Genomic DNA, 13,436 nt, shown 5'->3' with positions numbered 1-13,436 from the left:
ATATGGTCCCTTCACTTTAAGGCCAGTATTGTCTAAGGAGAGCTACCTTAAGCTATTAATCCTACGGTGGAGCACAAGGCTGCTTTTTCTAGTTATGTCTGCCTAACTTACAGTCATAGAGGGTCATTACAGAAAGGGATATAATTATCTCACCCAGCTAATTATGGATACAGGTACTGGGACTTAGAAATAGATGTGAAAAAGACCAAGCCATAGGGGAATTTACTTTAGAGCACCAAGTGCTGCAAAATTGTGCCCCATATTCAGAAAGCACTTGCATCTGGGGTGTTCCTGTGCTCTGATAAAAGACTCTCAGCACTGCCCACCCTGACTGAGTAATAAATATGGGATTAATGTAGGCTGTTCAGAGGTGTAAATGTAGAAATAAAAAAAATCAGCTCCCTGTAGATGGTGTGGTTATAAGGCATCACATGCCACACTACTCATATCAATACCACAGGATATTTTGTAAAGAGTACATGTTAGACACTGAAAGCATAGAATGGGGAAAGAAGGCTGTATTAAAACTTAATTTTTATTAAGCATATAAACACAATTAAACATACATTGGGTTGCATGAGAATCTGTCACTTGGTTTCAGGCCAGTCTGCACAAAGAAATGATTATAATAGCTGGTACTGAGGACTCCCCAGTAAAATATCCTTTTGCTTAATATCCTCAGCTGGGCCTCACCCTGCAGGAAAAAAGGAGCCCAATCAATCAGAATATAAAAGAAACACCCATGTGCTGAGAGCAAAGTAAATCTTTTCCCTCCCAACTCAAGTCTCAGGACAAACCAGTAACCTTCCTTGTATCGGCCAATGTGCCAGCATGCAACACATACTAGCACATTACAGTATATTATTAAGTACAGGTATGGGACCTGTTATCCAGAATGCTCAGGACCTGGGGTTTGCCAAATAAAGTTTTCTTGAAAGCCTTTGTTCAGACATGGGTCCTGACCTGGGTTACAGCAACATTTCAGACATCTTTCGGTCTTTTATTAAGTTACTAAAAACAGTGGGTTCTCAGACCATTTATAGTGCTATCACAGTGCTACTGTATTTATGGGTGATTCACAATACCGTTACTCTTAGTAATAGATCCCATCACCAATTATCAAGAGTCCAATTTTCACATAAAATGTATGTCCGGTAGAAGAATATATAGGATAGATACATTAAAAACTCATTACAATAAATTGCAATAAGTTATCGGTAAATATTACTTAGGTCATCTTGCCTCTTTTTGTAATAATAATTTTATTCTATTACCACCTCGACCAGAAACAATTCTGGCGATGCTTCCCCCTCTCTCCTGCTCTCTAGTGCAGAGAGTGCTAGCAGAGCCAAATTTTCATTTTAAAAATTTTTAAATTGTCTCTTAAAGTTACTAGAGGCGGCTTTTTGCCGCCCCTGGTAACTGGCTGCTCCGTGGGGTTTTACAGAGATTTCTGACTTGTATAAATAAAAATCTTAGTAATCAGTAAATTACCACATTTTCACAGCACTACAAAAGAAATCTGGCTTCCAAGTAAACCACATATTCTGATGAATCCATAATGGGTGAATGTCTTTCTGCTTCAAACTACCAAACTGCATGCTTTCCTAATGTTTCCTACGGGCTCTGGCACACGGGGAGATTAGTCGCCCGCGGCAAAACTCCCTGTTCGCGGGCGACTAATCTCCCCGAGTTGCCTTCCCCTGCCATCCCACCGGCGACTTACATTGTCTCCCCGTGTGCCAGAGCCCTAAAATACAGACATTTAAAAAAACAATAAAAAACAAAACGCCTCAATGCTTCCACTTTGCAACACCTTAACCCCCACATCTGCATAGGTTTATCTAAGAATGCACAATGTAGGGGCCCCAAAATGAAAATAAGGCATATGTCTTATAATTTTTGTCATTTCAGCTACTGCAATATTACATTTACTGCATTTGATGTGGGGTACAGCCATAAAAAGTACATTTTAACAAATCCAAATCCATCAATGAAAAATAACTGTTAAGCATGGTCAGTAAGTAAGTAAACAGTTTTTAGAGGAAAAAACAAAGACAAAAAAATAAAATAAAAAAAGTGTATGGAGATAAAAGACTGAACATGATGGACATGTATCTTTTTCAACCTAACTTACTATGTTACCTTGTGTGGGTGTGTTTGTGTACACATGTGACATTTCTAAAAGATTATGTGTATATCTGTGAGTTCATTTATAATGAAAGAATATAAATGAATTTAAAAATATCAGTTAATATAAATGTCTTTAGTTATTTGTAAATTAATTTGCAATATGTCCGTTTCTTGCTAGTCTCTGCACTGCTGGTTCTGCTCCCTTCAATGTTACATTGCTAAACAAATGCATTTACAAGTACCCATAAAACCACTGAAAATGTTACATTTATGAGTGCTGAAAAACTTGAATTCATTGTGCAAAAATGTCCTTTAAAATTTCAGTGTTAGCCTTTCTGTTTACATGCATATATAACTACTGTTCAAATCCAAATGAAATTATACAAGGTGCATGTACCCATGTAAAGTGCATAATTATACTCAGCTTGGGAACAGAATAGAGTGGAAAAGAAAACTTAATTTTTCAATTTCCCACTTTTCAATACAAACATATACCGTTTACTGTAGCTCTCACAGTGAGCCATCCTCTGACAACATCAGATAGGGCCAGTCCACACAATAAAGTGACACAATATCTCACATCTTGTGGACCAAATTTCCCTGAAGATGACACAATGTTATTCTGCTGTCATACTGTTTTCGGCTCATTGGCTGAGCATATACATACACACAGGAAGGGGTATTTGGGAAATATTAGTATGCCTTTAAATATTTCTGCTTTTTCTTGCACTTGTTTCCTTTGTCTTTCCAGTCAGCCTGCCTCCCTATTTAATATAAAAGCGACCAAATCAACTCCATATATAAAAAAAACCAAAATGTTTCCCAAATTACTCTAATACAAGCTGTTTTATTTAAATACAGAGATATTTTAACAGGTGTCTCTCCCAAGGACAACTGATAAAGCTACCAGCAGTCCATATACGTTTGTTCTAAGGTAAAAATCTATGTATGATGTTTTACTTACCTAGTCACAGAAACTCCCACAGTAATACATACATAAATGCCCATAGCAAAGGCAAAATAACGTATTCTCCTATGGTAACCAATCATTTATAGACAATGGAATATGCTTCACTTCGCATAATGACCAAAGGCTTATCCTTTATTAATTTACAAATGTCAATTTACCAGAATTAATAAATATAGTCAAATACTGTTTAAAGATGATTTCAACACAAAAATATAATTTTGCCTAATGAAAAAATATCATTCTAAGCAAATTTACATTATTTATAAACATGGAATGGTGTTAAAGTTATTGTAAATGTAATTGCAATTGAAGAAAGTATATGTCTCTCCCTTTCTGTACTGCTTTCTCTGACTTTTGAAACAATGTAGCAGAATGAGCTCTCCAAAATTCCCACAATACTCTGCATACTTTTTACAGGAGTTATTTACAATACACCACATAGTGTGCAAAGTGCAAAAAAATTTGTTACGGGTATAGCATCTATTATCTGGAAACGCGTTATCCAGAAAGTTCCAAATTACGGTAGGCAAACTCCCATAGACTCAATTTTAATCAAGTAATTACAATTTTTTAAAATGATTTCCTTTTTCTCTGTAATAATAAAACAGTAGCTTAATCCCAACTAAGATATAATGAATCCTGATTAGAGGCAAAAGAATCCTGTTGGGTTTATTAAATGGTAACATGATTTTTTAGTAGACTTAGGGGCACATTTACTAACCCACGAACGGGCCGAATGCGTCCGATTGCGTTTTTTTCGTAATGATCTGTATTTTGCGATTTTTTCGTATTTTTTGCGATTTTTTCGGCGTCTTTACGATTTTTTCGTAGCCATTCCGAAAGTTGTGCAAAGTCGCAATTTTTTCGTAGCGTTAAAACTTGCGCGAAACGTCGCGCCTTTTTCGTAGCGTTAAAATTTAAAAGGCGCGACTTTTCGCGCAAGTGTTAACGCTACGAAAAAATCGCGACTTTGCGCAACTTTCGTAATGGCTACGAAAAAATCGTAAAGACGCCGAAAAAATCGCAAAAAATACGAAAAACTCGCAAAATGTTCGTTTTCCAATCGGAATTTTTCCAATTCGGATTCGAATTCGTGTCTTAGTAAATCAGCCCCATAAGGTATGGAGATCCAAATAACAATTATCAACAATTATCGATATCAGGTTCCAAGCATTTGGAATAACAGGCTTTATACTTGCACTTTGCACACCGTGTGGTGCATTGTCTAAGTAGCCAAACTTCTCTGTGCTATTTTTGAAGCACATAGACCCGCAGCATGTGTCTTGAATCGAGCAAAGTCTGCAATAGGCAGCACTTGTTCCAAGTGGGGTAGGCGGGGGTAGGTAAGTAGGCGACCACCCAGCAACCCCCATACACACCCCCAACTTGCACGTCATTCAGGTGTCAAGAAGCACAGCCTACATGAGGGCCCAGTCTTTGTTGCTTGCCCCAAGTTCAGAGAAAACCAGGAGATACATTTTGCTATCCATATCAAATGTATCAGTTTAGATTTAGTATTATTTTTTTACTTACATACCTATGTTGCTGGTCCTGTTAATATTACATGCTTCCCAACATTATGGTCCATTCCAAAATAAGCTGCATTTCTGTGTATAAGCATCCTTTGGTATGATGACATTTGAGTGTTTTTTTATAGTGATTGCTGAAAGAAGAAAAGAATACAGTGTTATGGTTTTTAAAAAGTCATGAAAATGCATTAACAGATCTTCTAGATTTTCAATTGGTTTTATTTTTCTTATTATAACCATTTTATTAAGCATTTAGAATAGATCAGTTGATGACCAATTGGGTATATTTGTTTCAACTGTCAATAACAAACAATCGCTCAGCACTAATATTATGACTGATGAGTTAACCCTTTTAGTGCCACAGGATGTAGATTCTATGTCCTGGGTACCAAAGTACCTAAGTGCCACAGGACGTAGAATCTACATCCTGCAACACTTTCGGGTTTACAAGTGCTGCGCTCGCTTTTAAAGCACAACCCCCTAGGCAACGAGCAAATAAGCACATATTTACCGATCGGCTCCCCCCAGCGCCGCCGATCGGGTCCCTTAGCCAATGACAGCAGTCGCGGCACGCGATGATGACGTGTCCACTGCTGTCCCTTTAAATAGCGCCCCCCCTACCATCACCTCCTCCTCTCGTGCCTGCACGTGTGACTGCTGGACCCTCCTGCTGCCTTTCTGCCGGATTGGTCGTCCCTGACCGACTGCCTGCCATGGGTGAGCTGAACTACAACTCTACACCACTGTTTATTTTGCTTATTTGTATCTAAACTGTCTAATTGTTTTTTTTTATTTTTTTTATTTCTTCTTCTGTTTTTCTCATTATCACACTTTTGCACACATACACACTTACAGACAACTTTGCCAAGCACACACATACACATACACACACACTTACACTTTTTTTTTCTTTTCTTTCTTTCTTTGCTTTCTTTGGCAGTCTTTTTTTCACTAAAACTTTATTTATGATCTTGTTCTATAATTATTTGATTTATTTGGTTGCATTTTTGTGTTTTTTTGGTGTTTTCATAATTGATTTCTGTTTTTTAATTATTTTATTGCATTTTAACTTTTCTATTGCTATTGGGTGCTGAATTTGCGGTGACGTTGGTGGATCCAGGGTTCTGACCACCGATTTCATTGCAATTATTGTTCTTTCATTGCTTTTAGTGGTTTTATTGCATTTTCGTGATTTGATTTTATTACATTTGCATTGTTCTTTATTGCATGTTTAGTGCCCCAAAAAATGTTGGTTTTTCAGTGACATTGGTAGATCTTCTTTTGGTTTAGGTGATTTTATTGGATTTTACTTATTTTATTGTGTTTTCTTTGCATTGTTCTTTATTGCATGTTTAGTGCCCCAAAAAAGGTTGGTTTTTCAGTGACATTGGTGGATCCAGGGCTCTGACCACCGATTTCATTGCAATTATTGTTCTTTCATTGCTTTTAGTGGTTTTATTGCATTTTCGTGATTTGATTTGGCCACATCTTTATGTGCACCCATACATATGGTGTATCGTTTTATTCAGGGGAACTTGCAGATTGATGTTTAATAAGATTTTGCTAGTTGTCATGGAGATTTTGGGGAGAAATCTAGGTTTGTATCTGGTTTTTCCTTGATCTCTGACCAAAGCACTAACTTCTGCAAGGGACTGCGGCAACAATTTTCTATTTAGAAAGAGAAGAGTGGTGTCTCTGAATAGCTGAAGGTGTGCACTTTTTGGAAATATATATTTTGCGGGGGTTATTTCACAGGTATGGGGGTGTTTAGACTAAATAACTGCGGGTAGTGCACATAGAGCGCAGCCCCCCCTTATGCATTGCCCCTGTTTGGGGGCATTTGGTGGCCACCTCTTTATGTGCACCCATACATGGGGCATCATTTTATTCGGGAGAAGTTTGTCTTTCAAATGTGCCTTGGTCCGAAAATCTTTCTGAGATTTTTTTTTTCCAAATCCACATTTGATCTTGCGTCCAAGTTTACGTTTTAGAAAAAAAATAAAAATGCAAAAAAGCTCCAAATTTCATGATGCACTGACAAAAAGTATTTGGCTTTTGAGTGAAAACTAGATTGCACCTAGAAACCTGAAGGTCTGCAGTTTTCGAAAAATACCAAACATGAGGGGATATTTTAGATTTATATATAAGTTATGCTGCATCAACTGTTACAAGCGCTTTTCCACTTTGTTCTGGTGTGATATTGTACAAAGTACTGCTTTAGTTTGGGGGTTACTTCTGGACAGGAACAGTGGGTTACCACCACATATTTGGTATCATTGGACTTGGGAGTATCAGGGCTTTTACAAACAACAACAAAAATGTGTGTAAAATCAACTTTTCTATGGAAAAAAAACTAAAATATACAGAAATTTTTTATAATTTTTGTTTTTTACATATTTCACCGAAAATACACATCTTATCTCCAGAAAAGTTATAAAATTCAGTGTGTATGTCAAAGCCCAATTAATGACGAAAAAAACAATATATAATTTCCCTAGTTTCATGGAGGTTTTCCTATCAAAAAACATTGTTAAAGTGAATGAGTACAAAATGCTTAAAAAACGTCTGGCACTGGGGGGAACCGAAATGCCAAATTCGGCTGCCACTTAAAGGGTTAAAACTGATTTCATCATTCTTAAGCATGACGTGATGAAAATAAGGGAACACACTTGGGAGGCAGAAAGATGGAGAGGGAAATTGAAGGTCAGTTTGTGAATCCCACACCTTACATTTAAGCTATTCTAGAGGAGTTTCCAACCTCATCTGTAAATCCTCCGTTCAGTGTTCACAACATTATTTCAGATAGTACGTTTAATGCTTTTGAGCACTCCTGCCTTAATAGACTGAATTAAGCCATGTATGGTGGTGATGCGTCAGGCTATATAGATATCTTAAATAATTTGTTAAGAACAGCGCCCTCTAAACTGCACTCAATTATAAGTCTCAATATATCAATAATTCAAGTTGGTGAAGGACATAATCAATAATAAAATAATTCATTTATAGATACATATTAAAATTCATCCTATATATTTAATTATTGCAATTTCATATTCACAATCACTCTTCCATGATCAAAATTTACACAATTTCATAAAAATTAAAAAGCAATTCATAAACCAATTTGCAACGGGTCCAACCAGTGGTTGTTATTTGCCCAGGTGGCTTATTGTGCACGTCCTAAGGGTTCTTATACCATTATGTCTGGATTCAGGTTTCCTTACATAAGAGGTTAAAGTGGACCTGTCACCCAGACATAAAAAGCTGTATAATAAAAGTCCTTTTCAAATTAAACATGAAACCCAAACTCATTTTTTTATTAACACATCCATACCCATTATAAAAGCATTTAAAAATCCCAGCTGTCAATCATATATTGCCTGCCCCACCTCTATGCCTAAGGCATAGTGAAATGTATGCTGAATAAGGGTCTTTGTGCATTCATGCTGTTTGCAGATTTAAATGTATCTGATTATGTATCAGAGGAAAAATGGGCACCGGGTGAAAGCTGCTATTTGCTTTAGGAAAATGTGATGGTGCTGGCAAGCAGAGGGGATACATGCAGTACTAATGATGCAAGTTAGATCACATCTACTGCAGCCACACTGTCCAGTTTCTTACCAATCTCATCATAAAAAGCAATCAAATTCGACTGACATGGCTTCATAGAGTCAAGCTGATAACTGCTCATAATGCCATTCTCCAGAACATAATTTTAAATGTGATCCCTTAACAAGGCTTGAAATAACTTGCCCACCACAAATGTCAGTCTGGCCTATAATTGCCAGGCTGAGATCAAAATCCCTTTTTAATATAGTAATTACACCAGATTTCCTCCAGTCCATAGGTACCATACCAAATGAAGTCTGAGAAAATGAAAAATGCAAACTGAACCACTGCCTAGATTGCGCTATTGAGTTATCAGTGCGCCTATCTGGTGCAGCACGAATGATCAAATAACCTCCAAAACTGCCCAAAGGGATGAAAACATAAACTGCAACTGCTGAAAAAATGCTTAGGTAGTTTAGGTCTTTCATTGTAAAGCCACTGTAACTTCTGATTCAGTGCAAAGAGTAATCAAAGTTGACTTTTTCATCCTCCTGCTACAGGGTATTTTGCAAATAAAATTCAAGGTGATTATTTAACAAAATCCAAGGGAGAGTATGCCTTGCCTATGTCTATAGCAGTTTTGGGGGGGATTATTTGTTAACATATTTTGGTGTTACTGCTCCTTTAAAGTATGTACCTTCCCTCTTTTTCTATTTTCCCTGCCCCGCTGAAACAAAGTATAGCCTCCTATATTTGCTGCCCAGTTGTGTTCCTTCTTCAGTCATGTTTTAGCAATACCAATTACTTCACATTTCTCCTCTAGCACCAGTACCTCAAGCTCTCCCATTTCCCCAGTCAGGCTTCTTGCATTTCTAAACATACATATTGCATTTTGCTACAGCCAAAGCACCTTAGGCTTATCAATATAAGGATGAAGATTTCACTTTGCTGCTGTTAGCAATAATAGTGAAAAAAATTGTTCTTTGCCACTAGTGATGGGTGAAATAATTCGGCACGGGGAATTTCTGAGTTTCACCTTTGGCGGATTATTTCACTAAAAAATTTGCTGCGTAAAAATTGTCACCTGCATAAAAATAATTGTTGTGCGTGTAAAAAATTGTGGCATGCAGAGTTTTTTGACGTGTTTGTCATTTTTTTGATGTGCTGTCACAAAAAATAGCTGCGCACATCTAAAAATTTTTTCCGCTGTTTCGCAGATTTTTCGACATTTCATAAACAGAGTGACAGAGTTGTTCATCATGACAGAGCTGCTCATCACTACTTGCCATAGATACTGTTCATAACATAAAGGTATGGGATATATTATTCTGATTACTCAGGACCCGGGGTAAATGGATAATATTTAAGGGATCTCCATATCTTAAGTCTGCTAAAAACATTTAAACATTGAATAAACTCAACAACATTGACACTACATCTTGCTGTGGCTTGCCTGCTGTACATTCTATCTATTAGCAGCAGTTCAGGTGAGTATTTAAGCAATAGTTCAGAGAATTAAAGTTCAAGTTACTAACTTTTTAAACAAGACAACTTATTGCAAGAGCAATGAGAAATTATGGTGTTGCATAATGCTATCTAGAACTCTGAATGATTGCATTCACACTAAGGGGCCAATTCATTAAAACACGAGTTCGAATCCCGAATGGGAAAAATTCGGATTGGATACGATAATTTCTGAATATTGCAAATATCACGAAAATGCTTACGAAAAAATTGTATTAGTCATGATAATATCGTATTGGCGATCCGAAGTCACGAAATGTTCATACCGAACGATTGTAAACAGCGGCAGAAGCTTGCCCAATTTTTCGCACAAGCGTACGAAAAAGTCGCGTGGGCGTACGAAAAAGTCGTGCAAGTGCGAAAAAATCATCGAAAATACGCTGGGAGTGTGGAATGAACGCTCTGAGCGTTCGAGTCTTAATAAATCTCCCCTTAAATATGAGAGCAGAATGATTGCATTTCACACTCAGTATGAGTGCAGAAAATAAGCTGGCAGTGATCTGGTACAAAATGATGAGAGACCTTGGTTTTGTTACTAGAGCTAAACTGCATTTTTGGAGACCCTCTGAATTCCTTACTCCTTATTGGAACGTTTCATTTTTAACCCTAGGTAATGTTAATAAGACTCCATGAACCATATCTGCTTCAGTTCTATTATTCATACTTATTAAGTAAATAATATTTAAGCAAGTTAAGTTTTGACTATAAAGTTTGGCAACAAAGTTTATGAAACAAATTAAAGGAGAAGGAAAGCTACTGACACGGTTTACTCCCAATAGATTAGTCACAATAATACAAGCAAGAACGCTATATTTATTCTGTAGAATGCCTGAGTCAACAGCCCTAGAAGCTCTCTGTGTTTGTTTGATAAAGCAGCTGCCATATTGGCTTGGTGTGACATAGCTTCCTCCTTCCTATATCCCTCCCTGCTCGCTTTGGGCTCAGATTACAGCAAGGATGGGACGGGGGAGGAGGGAGAAAGGAGAAGGAGAGGAGCAAGCTGAGCAGGTGTGCTCGGGAGGTTTGAGTGGAGAGTAGAAAGTAGAAAGTCTGATGAAAGCCCATGTGTACAGAATAGAAGCAAAGGAATACAGTGTTTCTTTTGACAGAGGACTCAAAGCAGCATTACTGAGTGTTTATTGGTATATTTACAAGGACCTTTCTGATAAAGTTTACTTGATAAGCCTGATAAAGCTTAGTTTTAACCTTTCGCCTCCTTTAATCCAGTTAGTTGACTCATCCTGTCACTGAGTATGTAATATGTAAAATAAAGCATTTAGTTACACTAATGGAATCACCAATTCATATGTGTTCTCAATACTGAGAAACATAAAATATTGACAAAAGGATTACATAACTTTTGTAGACTCTAGTTTGGAGCTAATTAAATATCTGGTACTTATGTAGGGGAATGATCAAATTATTGCTCTCACTCTTCTTAGCTTTAGGATACCATTCTTAATGCTTGTAAAATTGCACTTTTATGCCTGGTTTGTCTGTTTTAAAAGTTCTAATGCAATGACCCAGGCTTAGATCTGCTATGTTTTTGCTTTTCACAGTTATATTTAAGATACTGATCTCCTTCTTGGAGATTAGAAGAGCTGGATACATGGTTTGATGCTAAAGGGCCTGTCAGAATATTCAAGTGCAAACTGATTGTCCTGTAAATTTACTGCTAAAATAATACTGTTCCTGTTCAAAGAGGCACATTACCAATAAATATGTTTGCAATGTAAAATATCAGGTTTTGTTTGTTCACAGCAACATACCACTTATAGTCTGTTCTTAGCGGACATGTGTCCACAGGATAAAAATTAAATCTTAGCTGGCTTAATTAATGAACAAATAAAATTGCATGGACTGAAACATAAAAGTCCCTCTCACCCTCAGAGGCTGCCCCTCCAGTCCAGAAGAGGGCTGAAGAACATTGGAAGGGCAATAGGGTTAACCTTGCACTGCTGCCCATGCTTTACCTGTTCTGTGGATAATTGGAGAACTGCAGTTTCCAGTTCTGTCAATCTGGAACCGTTCACGAGCATTAAAATCACTAGAGAAATTTTAGAAAAAAAGAGTAATTTATTCTCTTATATACTTTCACCAATTGTTCCACAATTATAAACCAACAAGTCAAATAAACAAATCAGTCATCAGTATGGAATCCATATACTTTAATTTCTGCATACGTAAAATGAATATTTATATTGTCTGTACATATATATATATATTAGACAATTAAATAATCATAATTAGTTATGTCAAAGTGTTCAACTGTCCTTATGCATGGTTTATAGAAATTGTTAATATTACTAAATAAATATAAATGCTATATTTTTAAAAAAGCAATTCAAATGACTAATAAGAGTGAATCCCCCCTTAAGGGCCTGATTTATAATTGCTTGAGCCTTCAAGTGTTGATGTATGACTAATAAACTGCTTTATGCACAATTGTAGTAGATTCTACAATTTTTTAGCTAATAATAATAATCATTTCTTATACAATGATAATTTCTCAAGGGTATCAAGATGTTAAAAGAATGCCATTTAATGACACTTATGTCATGATTTACATCAGACAACAAATACCAAAGCAACAAAGCTCTTTGTTGCAGGCATGTATGAATAGAAGTTTACAGTGGCGTAATGTACAAACCAATTTAGTGAAAAGGCATAAGCGCTAAGAAAAAGGTATTGTAGTTAAATATAGTATTACATTATTAATCTTAAGATACATGAAATTTATTAACACCCTATACTCACATAGACACATTTTATCTTTTTTAAAATAATGTCCAACATAAACATGCATACAACGCTGCAACTTATCAATATAATTTAGATGACATTATATGACAATCATAAGTATTAAAGGTGCAGGAACAACTAGGTGCAGGAACAACTAGAAGAAGTTTTAAGTGTATGGTCACTCAAATATTTGAGCTGAATTTTTAAATGTATGGTGCGCTTATCTACAGGCTGAAAATTTGACCTGTGTGACCTTGCCCTCAGTAATAATAATTACTAAAATGAATAGCCTTACAGAACAATGCTTTTTTGAGTGCTGAGGTCAGCAAACCACAATATATCCAAAGAGGTAAAAGAAAGCATAATTCAAAAACTATAAAACTAAAACATGAATATCAATTTAAAACTTGCTAAGAATAGAACACATTATTCAAATGAACTTCCAGGTGAACTACTCTAGCAAAATTGCTCCTCACTCCTGAATGGTCATTTTTTTATTTTTAACTCCTGCACTGCTAAAGTATGTTGAATTTTGCCAATGTAAAACTTCATGTGTTATTAAAAAAGCCTGTAGGGCTGATCTACAATTATAGGTGCTGTATTGTACAAGTCTAGTTACCAGTAGCAACCAATGTGACATTTCCTTTCATATTCTAGTAGACTGTTCCAAATGCATTGGTATCTTCATTTTGGCAATTTAGCACCTATGTGCAAAAATTAGCCCTTTGTGGCATTTGTTCACTTTGCAAACTGCCTTCAGTAACATAATTTACCCATTTTGTCAATTAACCCATTTAAAGGCAGAGAAGATTACAGCTCAGCTTTGAAAAGCATTCCTATTTAAGTAAGTGGATGTTAAAATTGTATCATTTATGAATAGAATATCTTTCAATGGAAAAAATGGTTACACAGAGATGAAAGCAAATGTTTTAATACTAATGCATATAGACGAGGCCATAGATAAGCACAGGTTCATGCATTCTGCATAC

At 36.3% G+C, this 13,436-nt stretch overlaps 1 long non-coding RNA gene across 3 annotated transcripts in view; it reads right to left on the bottom strand.

Annotated features, from left to right (window-relative positions):
* Positions 1–516: 516 nt before the first annotated feature.
* The window catches only part of LOC108647912, a 75,833-nt gene continuing 62,913 nt past the window's right edge, over positions 517–13,436 (bottom strand). For all 3 annotated transcript variants that reach the window (XR_001924782.2, XR_004223297.1, XR_001924783.2), the window contains 3 exons: positions 11,679–11,752; positions 4,641–4,766; positions 517–694 (listed from right to left, as the gene is read on the bottom strand). This is a non-coding gene — a long non-coding RNA (uncharacterized LOC108647912). The remainder of the gene's footprint in view (positions 695–4,640; positions 4,767–11,678; positions 11,753–13,436) is intronic.

This window comes from Xenopus tropicalis, chromosome 6 (genome assembly GCF_000004195.4).
Source record: "Xenopus tropicalis strain Nigerian chromosome 6, UCB_Xtro_10.0, whole genome shotgun sequence".
Classification (NCBI taxonomy): domain Eukaryota; kingdom Metazoa; phylum Chordata; class Amphibia; order Anura; family Pipidae; genus Xenopus; species Xenopus tropicalis.
The sequence above is the reverse complement of the archived record's forward strand: the minus strand, read 5'-3'. Positions and strand labels throughout refer to the sequence as shown.